The sequence below is a fragment of the Meriones unguiculatus genome, chromosome 1 (genome assembly GCF_030254825.1).
Source record: "Meriones unguiculatus strain TT.TT164.6M chromosome 1, Bangor_MerUng_6.1, whole genome shotgun sequence".
Classification (NCBI taxonomy): Eukaryota; Metazoa; Chordata; class Mammalia; order Rodentia; family Muridae; genus Meriones; species Meriones unguiculatus.
This window is the reverse complement of record NC_083349.1, coordinates 147,835,867-147,858,990: the sequence shown is the minus strand read 5'-3', so window position 1 is coordinate 147,858,990 and position 23,124 is coordinate 147,835,867.

Genomic DNA, 23,124 nt, shown 5'->3' with positions numbered 1-23,124 from the left:
ATATGGAAAATTATGCAATTTCAAATTTCTTACATATCTGTCATGGCTTCACTCTAAAGGCAATTTCGATACATTTAAGCTTTCTTGCACACATTGATTTCTAACAATAGACTATAGAATTCCACCTCAGCACTTACAATCAACAGAGCCCTATTCCTACATTTTCTTGATGTATTTCAATCAACCGACAATTTCTGTCATTTTTCTCCTTCAGAACATATCTCACATCTATCCCTATTTCTCCCTTATAAAATAATACAGAATTGCACGCAGATTGTTTAAATACCTTGCTTCAATTCCTACTTCAAGGCTCTTTCCTTCTAGCTCACACTGAAGCTCCACACGCCAAATCTGCTTCTATTTTTTAATTTTAATTTTATTTTTATTAATTACAGTTTATTCACTTTGTATCCCAGCTGTAGCCTCCTTCCTCCTCCCTTCCCAATCTCACCCTCCCTCCCTTTTCTTCTCCCATGCCCAGTTCTCATCAGGACTGGCTTCTTTGTCTTCCTCTGTGGCCTAGTAAGGCTGCTTCCCCATCAGGTGGAGGTGATCAAAGAGCCAGACACTGAGTTCATGCCAGAGACAGTCTCTGTTCCTATTATTGGGGCACCCTCTTGGACACTGATCTGCCACAGGCTCCATCTGTGCAAAAGCTCTAGGTCACCTCCATGATGACCTAGAACATGAATGGACCTTGTTTGGAGTATCAGTCTCAGAAAAGACCCCAGTGCCCAGATTTTTTTGGTTCTGTTGCTCTCCTTGTAGAACTCCCGTTCCCTCCAGGTCTTTCTTTCTCCCTTTTCTTTCATAAGATTCCCTGCACTCTGCTCAAAGTTTGGAGATGAATCTCAGGATATGTTTTGATACCCTGCTGGGTAGAGTTGAATAGTGCTACCTCAAGATCCAGCTGTACCACTCCTAGGCATATATCTGGAAGATACTCAAGTATACAACAAGGACATTTGCTCAACCATGTTCTTCATTTGTAATAGCCAGAAGCTAGAAACAACCCAGATGCCCCTCAGTTGAAGAATGGATACAGAAATTGTGGTACATTTACACAATGGAATATTACTCAGCAATTAAAAACAAAGAAATCATGACATCTGCAGGCAAATTGTAGGATCTAGAAAAGATCATCCTGAGTGAGGTATCCCAGAAGCAGAAAGACACACATGTCATATACTCACTTATAAGTGAATATTCAACATATAATACAGGATAATCATAGTAAAATCTGTACACCTAAGGAAGCTAATCAAGAAGGAAGACCCTGGGTAAGATGATCAATCTTCACTCAGAAAAGCAAATGAGACAGATCTGCTTCTTGCCAGACATTTCTTTCCTTACCCTAGGGAGGAGATACTATGTGTTCATGTAGATGAGGAAATTACCCAGGCCCACCAAGGTAAAATGTGTAGTACACACGATGTCATGTACTGTTCTTGGCAGGTTGAACATGGCTGTATGGATGCTGGGTTTCACTGTTTTTCATTGCTCCTCACGGACTTCACTGCTGTTCTTCTTCAACAAATCATTCATTGTAGGTCTCTTAACCTTATCCATCTTGTATTTGTCAGTATTCTTTAAAAGAATAGACTAGATAGAATGATCATATGTTAAAACGGAATTTATCAGATTGGTTTAAGGAATATGGTTCACATGGTCCAACAATGGCTGTCTAACATTAGAGAGGCTGAAAAATCTGATAGTTTCTCAGTCCACAAGGCTGGATACTAAAGCAATACCAGTCTAGTGCTGAAGGCCTAGAAGACACAAGGGGGACTCTTTAGTCTACAACAGAAGCCTGAAAGAGCTGGTTCTGATAACATGTGTTGTAGTTACTTTTCTACTGTTATGTAGAGACAACACAGCTATGGCAGCTTATAGAAGAATTGGTATTTTAGGCTATGGTTGGTGAGTCCAAAACCATCACTGCAGGGAGCATGACAGCAGGTATGACACTGGAGTACCAGCTGCAAGTTTACATCCTTGTCCACGGGCATGAGCTAGAGAGAGAGCTAACTGGGAATGGCATGGGCATTGGAAACCTCAAAGCCCACTCTCAGTGGTATATTTTCTCCAACAAGGCCACTCCTCCTAATCCGTCCCAAATAGTGCTGCACCTAGGGGCCAAGAGTTCACGTATATCTGCTGATGGAAGCCATTCTCATTTAAAGCTCCTCAGCAGTGAGGGAATGTAGCCAAGGTAGTAACAGAGTAGATGAACTTGACATTGAGAGTGAAGGATAGGCAAAACCAATGTTTCCTTTTTTCACCTCTCTCTCATCTGGGCTACCACTGGACCGTGCCACCCCCATTACCGTGAGTCTTTCCACTTTAATTAATCCTATCAATTAAACACCTCATGGGAGTTCTGGTGGTTGCTTTTTAGTTGATTCCATAGCTAGTCAACATGGCGACCAAGAGTAAGTATTTCTTTGACATTAAAAACCAACACCAGTGTCCTTGGTATAGTCTAATTAGGCTCCTGTAGCAACAGACCATATACTGAATGTACTTTAAAAAAAATCCCTCAGCTTTATTATGAGTGTTTGTGCCTAGTCTTATTGTATCTTTTTATGCCATTTTCGGTTGATATCAGTGTGAGGACTGTTCTTTCCTGCAGGAAATGGAGGAGGAATGGATCTGGGGTGGAGACGAGAGGAGGAAAGGAGGGGGAAACTGCAGTTGGGATGTATTGTATGAGAGATAACAGCAACCACAAAATACAAATTATTTTCTCCATGTAGTGGAGGCTGGGAAGTCTAAATTCAAGGAAGCAGCAATGGGGCCTGCTGAGTGAGTCTCCCCTGGGTTGCAGACAGCTGTCTGGCTGTGTGCTCACATAGCTTGGTCTTAGTACCTGGAGAAAAAACAGTAGAGGGCTGTAGGCTTGTCACTCTCTCTGGCTTGTGTGTGTGTTCTGAGGACTCTGAACTAAGGTTCCCACTCTTGGATGGGAAGCACTGCACCCACTGAGCCGGGTCCCCATCCCACCATCTTAATTTGTCTACTTTCATTTTTTTTTTACTTTGTCTAGATAGATATACAACCCAATAGCCTAGCTCTAAGCTGTGTCATCTGTACTAGACAGCAAATGGCTACCTCCACAGCCATTTTCTATCTTAGAGCCCTTACTATCTTAGAGCCCTCAAGGAGGATTACCTGGTTAATAAACTGAGATTCATGTAAAAGCCTCTTTCGATCTTACTGGATTATAAATTCCACATGACCTGCTGTGCTTCCTGTTGTCACACGGATCATGCATCACAGAAGCTTGCTGCTTGGCTGAACATGACTCTTTTCAGTTTGCTCATCTCAGGCTCCCCCCACATTGCTACTTGCCCAGGCTCATACATAAAAATCCAAAATTGATTTTCTAATTTTATATTTCAGTAACGCCGTGTCAGAATCTTTCAATTTGTTTTCCACCATAAGCCTGACTGCTCCAAACCAAATACTTGTATATCCATTCTTGTCCTAACCTTTTCTTACCTCAGAGACCCACATTGCCTTCAAACTTGGATATTTGAATCTCTGATATGTCAAGAAAAATGTCTGATAGCAGTTGCTTACAATGTGTGACAAAAAGTTATTAACTCTAGAGAAACATAACATTGCAACAAGAGTACATGAGAGCGAAAAGTGACAAATTGTGTCCTATGTGCTTCTCAGCAATCCAATTAGGAAATGTCTGGATAGATATTTGGTTCACGATTCAAGAACCCAACCCTTAAGACAAGCAGAATAAGACACAGGAGTGATTTTGAAAACAGTACGTAGGATAGAAACTATGCAGAATATTCTTTATGTGGTATCGAACTGATACAAATCATTCATCAAGTTTCTCTTCTTATGTTTACTAATTGAAAGCCAGATGAAATAGTTGGCTTCAGTTTGGAATATATATCATTAAGAAGGAAACTTTAAATAACTAGCACCATTCTGCCAGAAAAAAAAATGCTTACATTATGAAAGTCATGTGAGAAATGACACAGCTTTTTGAGAGCACAATTATCTACATTTTTGGGTGCCAACTCACCATTCAGAAATGCAAGCTTGTTCCGCTCTCTCACTTCACAGACTTGCTGATATATTTTTTCCCCCAATACATAGTGGGCTTCATGTATCAGGCACTCAATAAACATGAGCCATTCGAGTCATTAGTTTCAGCCATGCAAAGCTGAGATCACTTTGCGTGACTGGTCACCTGAGTTGCTGAGACCTCACAGCATCCACAGCACGAAAGAGCAGCCACCCAAGCCAGGCCAAGACTGCCTGCAAAGTCTGGGATGCCAGGGACACTGTACTCATTCTCTTCATCCAAAGCCAGGGGAAACAAAAAAAAGACAAATCTCACCCAGTTAGGATCCCCGGGGAGTGCCTGCCAAGGAGAGCACAGTTCAGGAAGATGTTGCTGTGATGAAGAGCTTTAATAAAGCCACTGTTTTGTAGGTCTTAGAAGAAGCGTATTACCCCCAGGTGAGTGATAAATGTCCCGAAATCTTCCAACTTCCTTACTCCAAGTGAACGATATTCACTCCACGAGTCTTCTCTTAAATTTTCATTAGGGCAAAAATAAATGTCTATTCATCCTACCTATTGAAGCTATCCCAGATTTATGACTGAGAACATCCCATATATTTAGTTGCAAGTTTCCTTTCTGTTAATTTGGATCTATTTCCCATGTCTAAAAACCCATGTCTAGTTAAGTCTAAGAGTGGCCCACAGTGCTCTTTAAAATCTTCAGTGTGCAAGTATTGGGGAAATAAAAATTCCTAAGCCTGGAGCAGAACCAAAACTAACCTTAGTTTGGTACAAAGATTTTTAAAAATTATTTATTTATTTATTTATTTATTTATTTATTTATTTATTATTTATTACAATTAATTCACTTTGTATCCTGGCTTCAGCCCCCTCCCTTGTCTATTCCCAGTACCCTCCCTCCCTTTTTTCTCCATCTCTCTTTTCTCCCTCTGCTCCACCCCTAGTCCTCTGAGAGGGGAGGTTCTTCTCCCATACTAGCTGAACCTAACCTATCAGGTCTCATCAGGCTGCATCATCTTCCTCTGTGGCATGGCAAGGCTGCACACCGCCCCCACCCCCAGTGGGAGGTGATCAAAGAGCTGGCCACTGAGTTAGAGGCATGTTAGAGACAGTCCTGTTCCCCTTTCAAAGGAACCCACTTGGAGACTGAGCTGCCATGGGCTACATCTGAGCAGGGGATCTAGGTCTTCTAGATGCATGGACCTTGATTAGAGCATTGATCTCTGCAGCCGTCAACCTCACCTTCAACCCTGTGCCCAGAGTTTTTGGCTCTGTTAGTTTCATTGTGGAGCTTCTGTCCCCTCCAGGTCTTTCTATCTCCCCATTCTTCCATAAAATTCCATGCACTCTTCCCAAAGTTTGGCTATGAGTCCCAGGATCTGCTTCGATTCCATGCTGGGTAGAGTCTTTCATAGGCCCTCTGTGATAGGCTTCTGTCCTGTTCCTTGTCTTCTCCAACTGAGGGGGCAAACAGGATAGACATGGGACAAAGATTTTGATGCCCAAGTCCTTACCAGCTTCTGGAACACAAATCACAGAGAGCGACTGTGAAGATTGGGTAGACACTCTCAAATCTCAAGGGAAGGTTCTAGGGAGATGGCTCAGTGGGTAAGAATGCTCACTGTGTGGAAACCGGGATCTGAGTTTGGACCTTCTTATGTCTATAATCCAGAGAAGCAGGGAGGGAAGAGGCACCTGGCTGAAAAACTGTCAGCTCCAGGTTCAGTGAAAACTGATAAAACAGTGACATATCTGGAAACCCAGGACCCTTCTCTGGTTTCCAGACTGTCATGTGCAGACATAGGCACACACATGCAAAGGGTCTCGATATAACATGGAATGGGCTCAAAAAGCATCATAGGAATTAGCCCAAGCATATGGAGAACATGTAGTAGAATGTAAATGGAGTGTCTCAAGTGTTAACAATTGAAGAGTCAGAGGGACGCTTCCATTTTTTTTTACACTTCCATAGCTTTTATCCCCGTTCTAAAAAACCAAAAAGGGGCCGTGGTGCACTTAAAAAATGTTCCCTTTCTCTTTGGGAGAACTTGGCTGCTCATTTGGTGCTTGTGTTCTTCTGCGTGTCCTGTAAAGATGATGTCTACATTGCACACAGTCATAAATAGAGTTTCCTTGGCACTAGTAACATTTTAATGCTCTGCAACTAATGTTATTATCATGATGCTGCTTGTCTACTAAACTGTAGAAAAATGTGAAGGCCTAGACAGCTTTTACAACAGACAGCTTCACTAGTGTGGTACTTCTTCACATGCATTTAATACATCAGGCACTAAGCCAAAATGCCGGCAGTCTGAAGGGGATATGAAAAACAAAACAGAACACAATTGCTTATAGTGCAAAGTGTTCTGCTGGCCCTAGTGAAGACAACCCTGTTTGATTTTGAGGTCATCTAGTCTACGTTGGTTTCCTGCATGAGAGCAATCTTGATAAGACACGAGGAGGAGTACACCTTCCAAGGCTAACTCTTCTCCATGGTGGACAGCTTGATTTCCAACTGTCTATGTGTGATCAAGGGGTACCTCCCATAGGAGACTTGTTTATACACCCAGAAACCTGTATGGCTCTTGTCTGACCTGAGGTCTAGTTTATACCGCCTGGCCATTATGTTGGTGATAAGAGACCAACATTTTTTATTTCCTCAGAACACTGAGGAAACCATTGCCTGTGGTGACCCCCGATTCCCCAGACAAAAATGTGCATGGTGGAACCATAGATGCTGTGAAGGGGATAGAGTTGCTTTCGGTAAAAGAAAGTTAAACTTACATTCAAACTGGATGCCAGAGCAACTTGAAATATCTGTATAAGCATTTACTAGACTTGTGCAGCAAGGTATAGCTTCATCAAGTGAAAGCGGCTATCCTCCCTGGAGGTCAGAGGTCAAGAGTATGATGGAGGGCCTCATTCTCCCAAAGTAGCCTATTGCGAAGATCATCCCTGAGGTGCTGAGCCCATAATCTTGTTTCTTCTTACATAATCTCATCTCCCATCTGTCTGAAGGAAATACTGCCCAGGCTTGTCTTCTACAAGGTCAATCTAACTTCTTGGGATTTTCTGCTTTTTTCTTTTTTCTGACAGGCTCACCAAACCTCTGTGTTTTTTTGTTGCTCCATGCAACAGCATTCTGAAAATGCTGTCTGTCTTACATGTTTTCTGTCTTACATGCCATATTGCATGCTTAACATGTTAAATGTGAATACCTTAGCTTTCTCATCTATCAAGGCCACTCATGCTGACACAAGACATGGTCTTTTTCAAGAAGCGTGGAGGGTGCCTGCGCAGTGTAATTAGAGTTCAGGTTCTGGAAACCCAGCTTTAATCTTGATATCTGAGAGGTCTGTGGTACACTGACAATAGAGAAGGCAGTCTAAGTCATGAGTGGGCATACAACAAGGCAGCCTCCTGCCCAAAGAAAAGGCCTTGGACTTCTCAGTGGAAAAACTAGCTTTAATTCTGTAATTGCTGTAAGTGCGGCCTGGACTCAGTGTCTAATCTTTCTGATGCAAACTTTATAAATAGAAGTCTCTGCTAATAAAGTTCTCCAGCTGTTTCTCTGTTGTCTTCCTGGTTCAAGTTAGATAGTAGGTAAGGATGGATTCTTATATTTTTGGTTGTGAGCCTAGCCTTTAATGGCTGAGCCATCTCTCCAGCCCAGGATGGATTCTTAAAAATAGGCAAGCATAAAAGATTGACAGTGTTTATCAATACCATGCTGCAAAACAACTCTGTAGCCTTTTGAATTCCATGGACAAATGCCATGTTGACCTCCACAGCAAGTCTACTATGTTCCCAAAGGAGAGACTGGCCTTTCAGATGGAGCTTTCTATTTCTTGGTCCACTGCATTCCTTGTGCATTGGCCTGTGCCTGCCTTTCCAGCTGTAATCAGCTTTCAGCATTGTTTAGAGTCTCCACGTTGCTTTTCATGTTTGACCATAGTTTGGCACCAACTAATAGATATTTACTAAACACTGGCTGCATGTATCAGACATTGTGCTAGGTCTTGGGGATGCAAAGATAACTAAAGCCCAGACTCCAAACTTAAGAAATCTGCAATTGCTCTCAGATTGCACCCGAGAAGGGAAGAAAAAAAGTGGGAGATCCACAAAGAGTATTCTCAGGGGCTATGACTGAGAGTTGCTGCTTCCACTCCACTGACTGGAGGTGAATGTGAATCCTCATACAGCAACAGATAAGCATGCAAAATAGGTTCTTCCACAGTGTCTCTCAGAAATGGCGGCAGCAATGTGCTGACTGTTTAAGGTGGCTTCTGTCATGTGATGTTTGAATAAAATACCAGTGATGACGTGTGAGCAGAGAGAAGGGTATTTAAGCTTCATGGGCTTTGGGGGAAACTGATGTTAAAGTCAAGCCTCAGAAAGATGGGATACTGGGTGGAGAGAGTCAAGCAAAGCCAAGGGACAATGCAAAATGGTTTTTCAAGGTATGCTTTAGCAGAAAAAGGCGGATTTGCTAAGATGAATCCCATAGTTTCATGAACTACAGCAAAGAGCAGAACTAGGAAGATAGCTTGGGGGTAGATTTATAAGGTCCTTCTATTTCATAAGAATGGAAATCAGTTTATCATACCATCAGAAGCTATTAAAGATTTTTGATGAGAAGCTTTGGCACAGAGAAAAATCCTCTGGTGGCAGATAACAGAGGAGACTGTGGGTGACTAAATAAGAAATGGGCTCTTCCAAGGACTTTAAAAGAGAAATGCATGCTGGGATTTCCTGAAGGTCTTTTAAAACACAAATGCGTATACCTTTACTAGAATAATCCAGTCAAAATTTTTGGGGGCAAGTACTAGTGTTCAAAACCGACTAGGTGATTGTATTGATTCATGTCAATAAGATTACAAAGATTTTTTAATTAAATTTTAATTTTTTTATATTAATTACAGTTTATTCACTTTGTATCTCAGCTGTAGCCCCCTCTCTCATTCCCCCCCAACCCCACCCCCCCTCCTTCATCTTCTCCCATTCCCCTCTCCAAGCCCACTGACAGGGGAGGTCCTCCACCCCTTCCATCTGACCCTAGCTTCTCAGGTCTCATTAATTAGGCAGTGGTTGTTAAACAAGAGATCTGTAGCCCAGGATGGTCTCGAACTCACCACGTGGCCCTGACACTTCAAGGGCTTCTGCCTTCATGTCTCAAGTGCTGCGCTGACAGGTGTCTTAGTCATTGTTCTGTTGCTGTGAAGACATACCACGATCACGGCAACTCACAGAAGAGAGCTTTCTGTTTGCTTTCAGTTTTGTTTGTTTTTGTTTTTCAAGATAAGGTTTCCTCTGTATAGCAGCCCTGGCTGTCCTGAATCTCCCTCTATAGACCAGGCTGGCGTTGAACTCACAGAGATCATCCTGCCTCTGCCTATTGAGTGCTGAGATTAAAGGCATGTGCCACCACCACATAGAAGAAAGAAAAAAAGCTTTTTCCTGGGGGCTTGCTTAGAGGTTCAGAGAGCAGATCATCATGGTGGGGCACACAGCAGCAGGCAGGGAAGCATCATACTTGAGTAGTGTCTCAGAGCTTACATCTTGTCTGCAAGTTGGAGGCAGACAGAAGAAGAGACTGGGCTTGTGTGGACATTTGTTTTTTATTTTTACTTCTTTTAGCTTTATACTTTTTTTATTAATTACAGTTTATTCACTTTGTATCCCACCTGTAGCCCCACCTCATGCCCTCTCAATCCCACCCTCCTTCTCTTTCCATGCCCCTCCCCCAGTCCACTGATAGGGGAAGTCCTCCTCCCCTTCCATCTTACCCTAGCTTATCAGGTCTCCTCAAGGACTGGCTGCATTGTCTTCCTCTGTTGCCTGGTAAGGCTGCACACCCCCCTTCAGGGGGAGGTGATCAAAGAGCCAGCTATAGACAGGCCCTGTTCCCTTTACTAGGGAACCCACATGGAGACTGAGCTGCCATGGGCTACATCTGTGCAGGGGTTCTAGGTTATCTCCATAAATAGTCCTTGGTTGGAGTGTCAGTCTCAGAAAAGACCCCTGTGCCTAGATATTTTGGTTCTGTTGCTCTCCTTGTGAAGCTCCTATCCCTTCCAGGGATATTTTGGTTCTGTTGCTCTCCTTGTGAAGCTCCTATCCCTTCCAGGTCTTTCATCTCCCCCTTCTTTCATAAGATTCCCTGCACTCTGCAAAGTTTGGCTATGAGTCTCAGCATCTGCTCTGATACCCTGCTGGGTAGAATCTTTCAGAGGCTCTCTGTGGTAGGCTCCAGCTATGTCACTCCTAGGCATATATCCAAAATATGCTCAAGTACACAATAAGGACATTTGCTCAACCATGTTTGTAACAGCTTTATTCGTAATAGCCAGAATCTGGAAACAACCCAGGTGTCCCTCAGTTGAAGAATGGATACAGAAATTGTGGTACATTTACACAATTGAATACCACTCAGCAATTAAAAGCAAGGAAATCATGACATTTGCAGGCAAATGGTGGGAACTAGAAAAGATCATCCTGAGTGAGATAACTCAGAAGTTAGAAAGACACACATGGTATATACTCACTTATAAGTGGATATTAACCCTCTAATATAAGATAAACATATTAAAATCTGTACACCTAAAAAAGCTAAGCAAGAAGGAGGACCCTGGGTAAGATACTCAATCCTCATTCAGAAAGCCAAACTGGGTAGATATCAGAAGAGGGAGAAAACAGGGAATGGAACAGGAGCCTACCACAGAGGTTGTGGACTTTTAAAACCTCAAAGCCCATCCACAATAACATACCTCTTTCAACACAGCCATACTTCATACTTCTCAAAAGTTTACCAACTGGGAACTAAGCATTCACATATGAGCCTCTGTGGACTGTTCTCCTTAGAACCACCACAACAGGCATACAATGGCATGTCCAGTTTATTCACTACTGGGTACTGAATTCAGTTCCTGCAAGGCAGGCACCCTTCCAGCTGAGCTACACCTCCACCCCATTTAGACATTTAAAAAAAATCTGTTTATCCAGTAAAGATGATGTGATATCTTAACTGTTCCATATATTCTGTTGTTATAGACTTCTGTTCCCAGTAAAGGCTTTTCACAGTAAACAGGCAAATTAAATTCAGTTGTGCCCAAGGTTGCAGCGATGTTCCTCTATTAATAAGTCAGCCTCTTTTTTTATTTTTTGCAAGGCAGTTGAATAGTCTAAACTTTGTGCCATATTTATAGCAACTTAAATAAAATAGGATGGTTCCTAAACTTCTTACCCGAATTTCTGCCAACAGTACCTATAGAATCATGCTCACTTTCCACAAATGCCATTCTGTTTATGAAGGCTGGTGAGCTGCTGCCTAGGCTGCAGAATTAGTGTTAGCTGCAGCTAACAGCTGCGTGTTAGTGTTCAATAGCTCATTCTGCCTTGCCACCTTTCTGTGGCTTTTTTGCCCTCTAGAGAGCATGAGAGGAGGGAGAGAATGGCAGCTGTTCCATTTTCAAAGCTCTGCAAAGGGGAGTCAATGGCTGCCGCTGTGCTCTTAGGCTGCACATCAGCTGCCGTTTCGAGCAGCTGGAAGGAAGCTGTTCAAATCTTGACTGTGGTGATTCAACGTGCTATGAATTTTCAAGCCCCTCTCTTTTGAGAAAACATGAGTGGAATACAAAATAGGTGGCTCCTCACTTACATGTCTTGCAGTCTTTCAGCGCTGCTTTCAAAGGAAAAAAAATAATCCACTTCGCGGGGACATGATGCTTTCCAAATATGAAGCTTGTTGTTCTTACTTGCGTGTCAGCCTCAGAATGCTTCTCCAGGCTCTGAACTTGCTGTGTTAAGTAAAGAAGAGGCTGAGGAAGCCATGTGCTCTTCCAGTGTTGCATAAATAGTGTCTATGATGTACAAAGAAGAAAAGCAGGAATGTGTCTCTTTCTCTTAACTTAATGTTGCTTTACATGAGAGTAAGAGTCAAGATGAGGTGGCAGCGTGCTCATTTATTACCTTTCAAAATATTAAGTATGTAATTCTAGTTCTCTAAACTTTTTAAATGTGTGTATCTGTGTGCATCCAAGTATGAACACATGTAAAGGTGCATGTTTGTGTGTATCTGTTTATGTGGAAGCCAGAGGACAACCTTGGCTTTCATCCTTAGGGCATCATCTATTTCTCTTGAGAAAGGGCTTCTCATTAAATTGCATCTCACTGGTTAGGCTGCACAGCCTGGCCCATGAGCCCTAGGGGTCTTCTTGTCCCTGCCTCCTCTGTGAAGGAGATCCCGAGAGTTTGGCACCATGTGCTGGTTAGTTTGTTTTCTTTCTTAAAATTTATTTCTCTTCAGTGGTGTTTTTCCTGCATGTATGTCTGTGTGAGGGTGTCAGATCCCCCTGGAACTGGAGTAATAGACAGCTTTGAGTTGCCATGTGGGTGCTAGGATTTGAACCTGGGTTCTCTGGAAGAGCAGCCAGTACTCTTTAACCGCTAAGCCATCTTTCAAGCTCCAGTCAGCTTATTTTCTACTTGATACAAGCTGGAGTCATCTGAGGGGATGCATCCATCAGATTGGCTTGTAGACAAGACTGTGGGTAGTTTGTTGATTAATGGTTAATACGGCATGGCCATGCCCACAGTAGGCATTCCATGTCTGGACAATTGGTCCTGGGTTGTTTAAAAGGAAGAGGCTGGCAAGCCATGGAGAACAATCCAGTGTGCAGTGCTCCTCCCTGGTCTTGACTTAAGCGCTTGCTTCCAGGTTTTTGTTTTGAGTTCCTGCCCTTACTTCCTTCAGTGATGGTTGTGATTAGGATTTGTAAGCCCAATAAGACCCTCTTCTTTCCATGTTGCCTTTGGGCAACAGAAATCCAACGATGACATACCACATCTGGAAGTTTTTCATAAGCTCTGAGGACTGAACTCACCTGTTCATGTCTACAAGGTCTCTGCAGCCTTCTAAGCACTCATCAATTGAGCATTTCCCCCAGTCCCTCCAACCAATGTTTATTTCTCGTTTTAGATGCATGTATTATAAATTAAGAGATAGTGGTAACTGAGCAACATGTCACAAATCTTCTGACTTAAAATCTCCCGGTAAAGTGATTACAGTCATCTGCGAATATTATACCCATTTGCTGCTCCCTGCTCTTTTCCCCATTAAGTGCACTTATTGCTATTAAAGACTAAAGCGATTTGGAGTGAAGCTACAGCCATTTAGGCCAGCATGGACAACAAGTCTACCACCACATGTCTCAGCCATAAATACAAAAATTTAAGAGCCTAGGATGTCTACATCATTGATAAAAATAGCATATATATTCTTTTAAAAGTAATCTTTATGATTATTTCAATGGTAAAAAAAAAATCTTAGGCATGAATGGATAAATCTTTCCAAGCTTTTCTGGAAAGCTGGAATTGCATAGAGGTAAGCCACAAATTCAGAGTTATTCTTGGTTCAGTGTCTACCCTACACACCAGAGGCAGTAGCCATGAACTAATACTGGGAGTGACTGCCCAAGCTCAAGGCTACAGCAATGTTGAAGTAAGACAAAATCTGTGTTCTGTCTTCAGGTAGCTTATAGCCTGATAACAAATGTGCTTGACTGTTACATGTAACTGAAATCAATCTGGGTTGAATAAGAACAAAGTATAATCATATATATATATATTCATATATATATACATATATATGAAAAAAACACTTCTTTGTATAGTAAATAATATTTAAAAACAATAAACCATGAAGATCTTCATGGTTAAAATGAATTATATTTTTTTCTCTCCTAAATTTCAGGGAAAAGGGGGATGGCCTGTGTTTATTTTTCTTATGGATGTGTCAAAGAGTCTTAAGTTAATGAGATGCAACTTTAGTGACTCAAGTGCCAAGAGAGGCAATGGCTTAATTGACTGCCTAATTTACTGTTGATTTGACACCTCTCATTTGCTCCATACTGGGCTAGGCAGTAGTAATTAAAGAGAATAAAGTTGGGTTCTCTACTTTAGAAGGGCCAGAGCAGAGGGCTGCATGAATGGAAGTGTACCTGGAATAGGTGCCATGAAGGCCACAGGAGCAAAAGGTTATAGAATGCTGTGACAGCAGGTGTGAAAGACAGTCTAGAAGGTGGGATGGGAGACAAGGACCTTGCAGAAGAGTGTCCCTTGGCTGGATTTTGGTAGGTGTGCAGTGGCAGTGGGCACCTGAACTGCAGTGCAGACAAGGAGACACCAGGCCCAGACTTGAGGTGCCTTTGTTGTCCTTGGGTGCTCCTCTTTTACATGCATGCTGTCTACCTCAGCAGCTGCGCACACTCCACAGGGGAGGACCAGGTCTCAAGGAAGGCCTTTGTCTCTTAGCTGTCTACCGTTTGATAAAACACTGCCGTAAACAACTCAAAAGGAAGAAATGGGTAATTTGGCTTGTGATGACAGCCATATCATTCCACACTCAACTAGTTTGATGGTGCTTAGAACTGGAGCAAAGGAGTAATTGTAGACTAAGGTTGTGGCGGATAAAGGTGTTCATTTTATAATTTACAGAAAGCAAGGGGACAGGAACAAAACACGCTTTTCCAGGGCATGCCCCAGTCACCTGCTTATCCCCCTATCTCACCTCTCATATTTTCTCAGTTTCTCACTCTGCAAGTGGTCCACTCAGCTATGAACCAGTCAACTGATTAGGTGCCCATCATGATACAACCAATTTTCCAAAACCTGATCTCTGAAATTTGCTGTACTGATATCTAAGCTGATGAGTTTTTAGGGAAACTTGGCAGCTCCAACATGGAAGAATGACTTCTCAAGGGCCTATGAAGCAGCATAGCACAGTACCATCTCCTATTTTTTTTTTTCTCTTCAAAGTGGGCTTTGTAAAAGAATGAGGATGACTGGGAATCAAAATGGTCAGAGTTCATGATATACTTGAATAAAAAAATGTCATTACAAAATCCATCATTTTGCACAATATACACTAATAATTTTTTAAAATAAGGTTTCTTTAATTAATTAAATGATATAAATTAATATCAATAATTGAGTAATGATATGAATACTCAAAATTCTCCCAGTACATTCTCAATATGTGCTATCTCCCAATAACTGAATCACTAGTATTAAATGCTTTGGGGTCCTGGTCACAGTGGGTGTGTGCCATATAACATCTCCCAGAAGCCTTAAGGCTTTCTTATGGATGTTATGGGTCAATCTTCTCTGTAGAAGAAATAAGAAGAAGGAGAGGAGGACCTCCCCTATCAGTGGACTTGGGGAGGGGCATGCATGCAGAAAGGAGGGGAGGGTGAGACCGGGAGGGGAGGAGGGAGGGGCTTATGGGGGGATACAAAATGAATAAAGTGTAATTAAGAAAAGTTAAAAAAAAGAAAAAAAGAAGAAATAAGAGGAATGACAAGCAGGAAGAACGGTTGAAGGACCTAAACCTAAATTTAAAAACTTCTTCTGCCTAATAGGTTACATGCATCTTAATAGCATCCCTTCCGTGACGTGACCCTAGGTCTGTGGGCACTTAGATCTGTGGGTCTTGCCTGTGGTGGTTTGAATCAGAATGGCTCCCATAGGTTCATAGATTTGAACACTTAGTTACCAGGGAGTGGCACTATGTGAAAAGATTAGGAGGTGTGACCTTGTTGGAGGAAGTGTGCCATGGTAAGGTCTTTTTAAAATTAAAAAAAAAATTATTAATAACAGTTTATTCACTTTGTATTCCACCTGTAGCCTCCTCCCTTCATCCTCTCCCAATCCCACCCTCCCTCCCTTTCTCCACCCATGCCCCTCCCCCAGTCCACTGATAGGGGAGGTCCTCCTTCCCTCCATCTGATCCTAGTCCATCAGGTCTCATCAGGAGTGGCTACATTGTCTTCCTCTGTGGCCTGGTAAGGCTGCTCCCCCCTCAGGGGGAGGCCTTTTAGCCATCCCTACATCTCTGCTAATTCTGTTCTCAGGGTGACCCACTGTTTCACTCTGATGCCCCTACCACAGCTTTATTGTCATGATAAGGTCTACCCTCTCTAAGGACAGAATAACTCCTCCCTTCACTAAGTTACTTCTTGTCAGACATTTGATCTCAGCCAGAAGGAACATAACTAATTTTAACATTACACCTGGGAGAGACCTGCATACAAGAACAAGTCACCACAAAGCTCAAAATGTACTTTCTCTACTTTTGTAATTTAAATGTAAGCCACACTGAATCATACATATTTATGAGGTATTGTGTAATATTTCAGTACATGTGTATGCTATAGAATGTGTAAATTAGGCTAAAGCATATGTGTCTTCTCAGATATTAAGCATCCCCCATAGTAAATATTCAAACTACTTTCTTCAATAATTTGAATACACACATATCTCTAAGGCATGTCTTTTTAAATTTTAATATATTCATTTTGTACATAATGATGAGTTTCCTAGACATGTTCATTCAACCTGCAAAACAGAGGGCAGCCACCAATGAATGCTCCAAAAGACCTATGTGCGCTAGCACCTGTGTTCCTTGTGACTTATGTGAGTAAGCAGCGGTGTATGCATGCGTGTTGTGTGTTGTGTGTTGTGTGTGGGGTGTGAGTGAGTGTGCGGTGAGTGTGCCCATCTATGTGGGGAAGCGTGTACAATTAGCCACTCAAATGTGGATGATAATCTTTTGAGACTAGACCTCTCACTGAACCTACGGCTTTCAATTCAGCAATCTCTGGGATGCTCCTGTCTCTGACTCCCAGGGTTGGGGCTAAGTGCACCCAGGGTTGTGCGCTGCTGTTGGCACGGACATTGTAGTTCTGGATTCAGGGAGTCTGTTTTCGCATGGCAACTGCTCTTTCTCACTGACCCAGCCCCCCACCTGGAGGAACTGTGTCTTAAGGGGAGGGCAGCGGTAGATATTTATTACCTATCAGTGTGTCCTGTGTGACAAGACAAAGTCAGGATGGTGTAAGCCAATGTGGTATTCTGAGCACGGATACAAGTGCAGGACCTGAAACATGGGCAATTCTCAAAAAAATTATTAAGTGAATTTATGAAAAAAATCCTATTTAAAAAACTAAATATATTCTAGACACAGCTCTGTGCTGGCTATTTAGCTTTGTCTCATTTCCTTTGTTCTATTTTGAGATTCAATTTAAGCCTGTAATATTCACAGTTCTGTGGTTTTTATTCTATTTTCAATTTCTATGAGAATAAAAAAGGAAGGTATGAGCCTGAGACTTATGTGAAAGCTTATGTCGTTGGTTAAAATGTCTGTTGCAGAAATGTTTCTTCTGTGGGTAAAACAGGAAATGACTTTACTTCCTTGTACAGCTAAATGTGGTGAGCTTGGGGTATTGGAATTTAGTGACATTTTTAGTCTGTTTTTGACTCCATTTTTGGGAGAACAGTTGACCGAAATACTTCCTCCCTCCCCTCAAGCACTCCATTTACTGGTTCGCTGGTTTGGTCCGGGCTGCAGAGTGCACACTATGTGGCTCAGCAGGGATAATTTGTTTAGCACTTCTTCATATTACACTAGAGCATCTTCACTGGGTTTGCTTGTATGTGGAAGCGAATTATCACACAGACCTTCAGCTTTATTTATGAGAGAACCAAATTGTATTTAGTGTTTGGATGAGGTCTAAATAAGGAACCACAATGTACTTCCTCTTCTGTCTTTCTTACCTTCCTTCTCTATTTGTCTTTTCTCAATTCTCTCCTCCAATAGCCTATTTTCATTTTTTTCTCATATATGTATGTGTGGTATACAGATATGTGAATGTGTAATGCATGTGTGCCTGCATGTTGACACCAGGCATGGACACTGGGTGTATTTCTAGTTGGCTCTCCTTTGAGTGCTCACCTAATAGAGGGGCCAGCCAGCTAGCTCCGGGATCTGCCTCTCTCTGACCCACCAGTTCCCTAACATTATAGAGGTGGCAACCACACAAATCTCTGTTATGTGAGTGCTAGGGGTTGAATTTAAGGGCACATGCTTGTGTGGCTGACATCTTACCAAGTAAAGAATCTCTTTATGTCCACTTTAATTTAACAAAATGAATTTGGGGAATAACCATGGCGATTATTTCAATGTATTGAAGGCAAACTACCCAGGAGTCCCAGATACCATTAAAAAAAATACCTGGTAAGATTAGGTAATATAAGATGTAGTGAAAGATAAAACTACTTAAAAAACTTGAGATTCTCTTGCAATGCCTCCTCATCACCACCTCTCACTTAGACTTCAGCATTTGCAGAGGAATTCAACCTTGGAATCTCTTCTGAACTCTCTTTCCCTGACATTCTACTTTTAAAGCTTTGTTTCCCAGCTATATGGAAACTGATATTCACTTTCCCAAACTTGGCCAGAAATGGAGCGATCGCTCCCTGATGAGCATGCCAGTGTCTCCTGTACCAGTGTTTCTTACATGCCAGTGTCTCTCTGAGCACCAGAGAGACCTTGTACTATCTTGCCATATTGCTTTATGCCCCTGATCAAAACTAATTGCTCCCTCCAGCAGTGACAATACAAATTCTTTATTCTGCCCTGTTGCCCTCCACTTGACTGGCTCAACATCATATACTCACCTGATAGGCTCCACATGATTTGCCCTGTTTTCTTTGAACTTTCTTTTGAAGCATCTAGCTTCTACCTCCTCCACTTTGGCCCTCCTTCTGTTTTTCACACCATTCCTAGCTTATTTCTACCTCAAGACTTTGCCTTTTCTGTTCTCTTTACCTAACATGCTCTCTACTCCAGTATTTTCAGTCATTATTTTCTCCCTTTTAGCATGAACAAAAAAGTTGCCTCTTGAGAGAGGATTTCTGCTGCATTTCTAACTAGTTCTTCTTATAAGCTTCATCATTTTATGAAGTGTGTGTTTATTTTGTGTCTGTTGTGTTGCTCCTCTCCCTGTACGTGGTATTTTGTGCCCAGCATCATGCTACCACACAATGGATGCTCGATGACGGTTGGTTACCTAAATGAATGTTGACTTGTATCTTTGGTTCTGAGCTCAGTCTTGGTGTTTGGCAGAAGTCCTTTCTGAAGAATTTCTTCGATTATGCCAGCTACCCATTGAATCAGACAAGTAGTGTTGTGATGTGACAATCATTTGGACATATAAGTGCCAGATAATGTCTGGCATTTATATACTTAATGACATTTGGCAAGTTGCATGAGTTTTTCACTGCCTCACTTGTTCAACTTTAGGAAACATATAAACACTGCTGTATAATTAAAAAAAAAAAACCTTTATGCTTTATTTCTTTGTCATAAAGTCTACTTACCGTTGAATATATGTAAGCTTCAGAAAAAAAAATCCTGGCATGTGGCTGGCAATTAAACAGCATTAGCATCAAGTCAATACCTATTATTTACAGTTTCTATTTTTGTAACTTTGCCTACCCAAAAACAAATCATGCCATGAATGCTCATAGACAGCACAGAGCAGTGAAAATGTAAACTGAGGCTAAAAGTCTATATTCTACTCTCTTATCATAAACCACTGTCTTTTTTTCATATGGCTGTTGGTATAGCAAAGCTGTTACAGTGTTTGTCTAGCATACATGACATCCAGACTTCAAGTCCCAGCATCACGTAGAACTGTGTGTACATGCTTGTAATCCCAACACTCAGGAGATAGAGGCAGGAGGACCACACATTCAGCGTAATCCATCCTAGGCTATAGATCGCAAGTTTGAGATCAGCTTGCATTACATATGAACCTGTTTCCAACGTAAATAAGCAGGCAACTTCTGTATTTAAAGAACTCAAGTGGGTTTCTTGATCTTTTTTCATACTCTCTGTTGATTTTGCTATTTAAATTATCTTCCAGGAGACTGCAGGTCTACAGCTACCTCGGGTTCCCATGTCACAGCGATTATGCCATATGTTATAGTAAAATTACACATGCTAGGAAGCTTTGTTGAGGCCTGAGTTACAGTGCCATTAGTTATAGATTCAACACTAATCTATCACCAATATTTAGTCAATAAGGTATCCCTTAACAGAATCTCATAAAACCACATTGCACACTGACTAGCTGACAAATATGCTGTGACCAGTGGCTCAAAGGAACTCAGCTCTGTACTTCTTCTAAGAGTTATGGCAGAGTAGTTCCCAGTGCAGTGGTCAGGGCAGCTTCATGGAACACTGCTTGTTCCAAGTAACTAGCCCTAACTATACTTCCTTCCTTTCTTCCAGGCACTAACCACTGACTGCAGACAGTAGTCTTCATTGCAATCCTATTCTACCCCCCCACAGGGTCTTGGCGGACTCAGTGATCTATCATTTGAGGTTTGCAGAGTCCAACAGAGGGACATGCCCAGACAGTAGGACCAATAGGGGCAATGTGATCCCTCAGACCTGTGGCCACTGCAAAGTGCCTATGTCATCTCCCCTCATTATGTCTGACTTTTTATGGAGGTTTGGTTCCAACGCCAGAGGCATGAGTTCTGGGCAGCCATTGGTTTTCGGATTCCACCATACTCCAAAGAGAAACTGATTTTTTTTTCTCGGGTTCATAATCTAAAGAAAGCTTGGTTTGTGAGCCCCTTTCTGAGAGATTTTACTGTAATGCCCCTTTTCTTTGTTATTATGAATTTGTTATGCTGTAGATGTAGACAGGATGAGAAGTCTCCATAATACATAATTTTAAAATACTAGATGTACAGAAAAGAAAAAAATATTAAAGGTTGCATGGGGAAAAGACCAAGTAAAATGTAAAGGCAGATCTGTTAGAATAATACCTGACTTCTCAGAGAAGACTCCAAAAACCAGAAGGGTCTGGACAGATGTGCTACAAACTCTAAGAAACTATAGATGCTAAGCTAGAAAAGTATACACAGAAAAACTTTCAATCATGATAGATGAGAAAAGAACAGATTCCACAACAAAATAAATTTAAGCAATTATCTATCTACAAATTCAGCCTGGTAGAAAGTGCTAGAAGGAAAACTTCAACCTAAAGAGGTTAGTTAAATCCAAGAAAATGCAAGGAATAAATAATATCAGAACAGCAAATCAAAAGAGAAGGTAGGAATCCACAGTACAAGATCAAAACAATGGGAATCAACAATCACTGGCCATTGGTGACTCTCAACACTTGTGATCTCAATTCCACAATAAAAAAAGACACAGATTAACAAAAGGGAGGCAAAAGCAGGATTCATCCATCAGCTACATCTGAGAAACATACCTTAACATCAAGGATAGACATCACCTTAGGGTAAAAGGTTGAAAAAAAATATTTTAGGCAAATGGACATAAGAAGTAAACTGGTGTAGCAATTTTAATACCTAGCAAAATAGACTTCAAACCAAAACTAATCAGAGGGAATAGAGAAGGACACTATATACTTAAAAAAATCTATCAAAAAAAGATTGCAATTCTTAACATTTCTATACCAGTACCCAAGGGCACCCAAGTTCATAAAAGAATCACTACTAAAGATTAAATCATTTATTGACCCTCACACACCAATAGCGGGTAACTTCAATATCCCACTATCACCAATAGACAGGTCATCCTGAGAAAAACTGAATGGATAAATGTTGGAGATAGGTAATGCATAAACCAAATGGATCTAACAGAATTTACAGAACTTTTCATAAATAAATATACCTTATTCTCTTCAGATCATGGAACTTTCCCCCCAAACTGATGACATGCTTGGATAGAAAGCAAGTCTTAAAAAATACAAGAAAATTGTATACCCTGGATTCTATCTGACCACCGTGGATTAAAAACACAACAACAGAAGCAATATAAAGCTTACAAACTCATGGAAACTGAACAACTCACTTCTGAATAAAAATGGATCAAGACAGAAGTTAAGAATAGAATTAAAACCTTTTTAGAACTGGATGAACCTGAAAACATAACATACTCAAGCTTATGGGACACAATGAAGGTGGTTCTAAGAGGCAGGTTCATAGCACAAAGTACAAAACCAAAACTGGAGAGATTTCATGTTAGTAACTTAACACCACACCTGAAAACTCTAGAACAAAAAGAAGAAATCACACCGAAAAGTAGGAGATGACAAGAAATAATCAAACTCATGGCTGAAGTCAATAAAACAGAAACAACAACAGCAAAAACTATAAACTATGTGGAGCTAGAGAAATAGCTCAGTTATTAAGAGTACTGGTGGCTCTTCCAGAGGACCCATGTCCAATTTCCAGCACCCACATGGCAGTTCAAAACTGTAACTCCAGTTCCAGGGTATCCAACACCCTCACACAATCATACACGCAGGCACAGCACGAATGCACTTGAAATAAAAACAAATGAATAAAAAAGAACCAATGTATCAATGCAACAAATACCTGGTTCTTGGAAAATAAAAAAAAATTAATAAGAGGGACAAATCCTTAGCCAAATTGACAAAAAGATGGAGAGAAGATCCAAATTAATAAAATATGAGATGGAATTGGGAGCATAACAGACACTGAGGAAATCCAGTGACTCATAAGATCATACTTTAAATACCTGTACTTCAACAAATTTAAACAGATCTATAATCCCTAGTGAAATAGAAGCAGTGATCAAAAGTTAAACAGCTGAAAAAATACCAGGTTAGTGAAGAATTCTATAAGAGTTTCAAAGAAGGGTTAATGCTAATACCTTTTAAATTATTTTACAAAATAAAACAGAAGAAACATTGCCCAATTCTTCTTAAAAAGCCACAATTATCCTGATACCTAAACTGCACAAAGATCCAAAGAAAGAAAATTATAGACCAATTTCCCCTATGAATACAGATGCAAAAATACATGTAAACCGAATAAATGAACACATCAAAAAGATCATACAGCATGAACAACAAGCCTCATCCCAGAGACGCAGGGATGGTTCAACTATAGTAATTTGATAAATGTAATACACCATACAATCAAACTGAAAGAAAATAAATACATGATCATCTCACGAGATGCAGAAAAGGCCTTTGACAAAATCCTATACCTCTTTATGATAAATTCTCTGGAGACAAAGATAAAAGGAACATGACTCAAAATAATGAAGGCAATTTACAGCAAGCCCACAGCCAGCTTCAACTTAAATTGATAGAAACCCAAAGCATTTCTCCTAAAATCAGGAACAAGACAAGATTGTCCACTCTCTCCATATTCATTCAATTA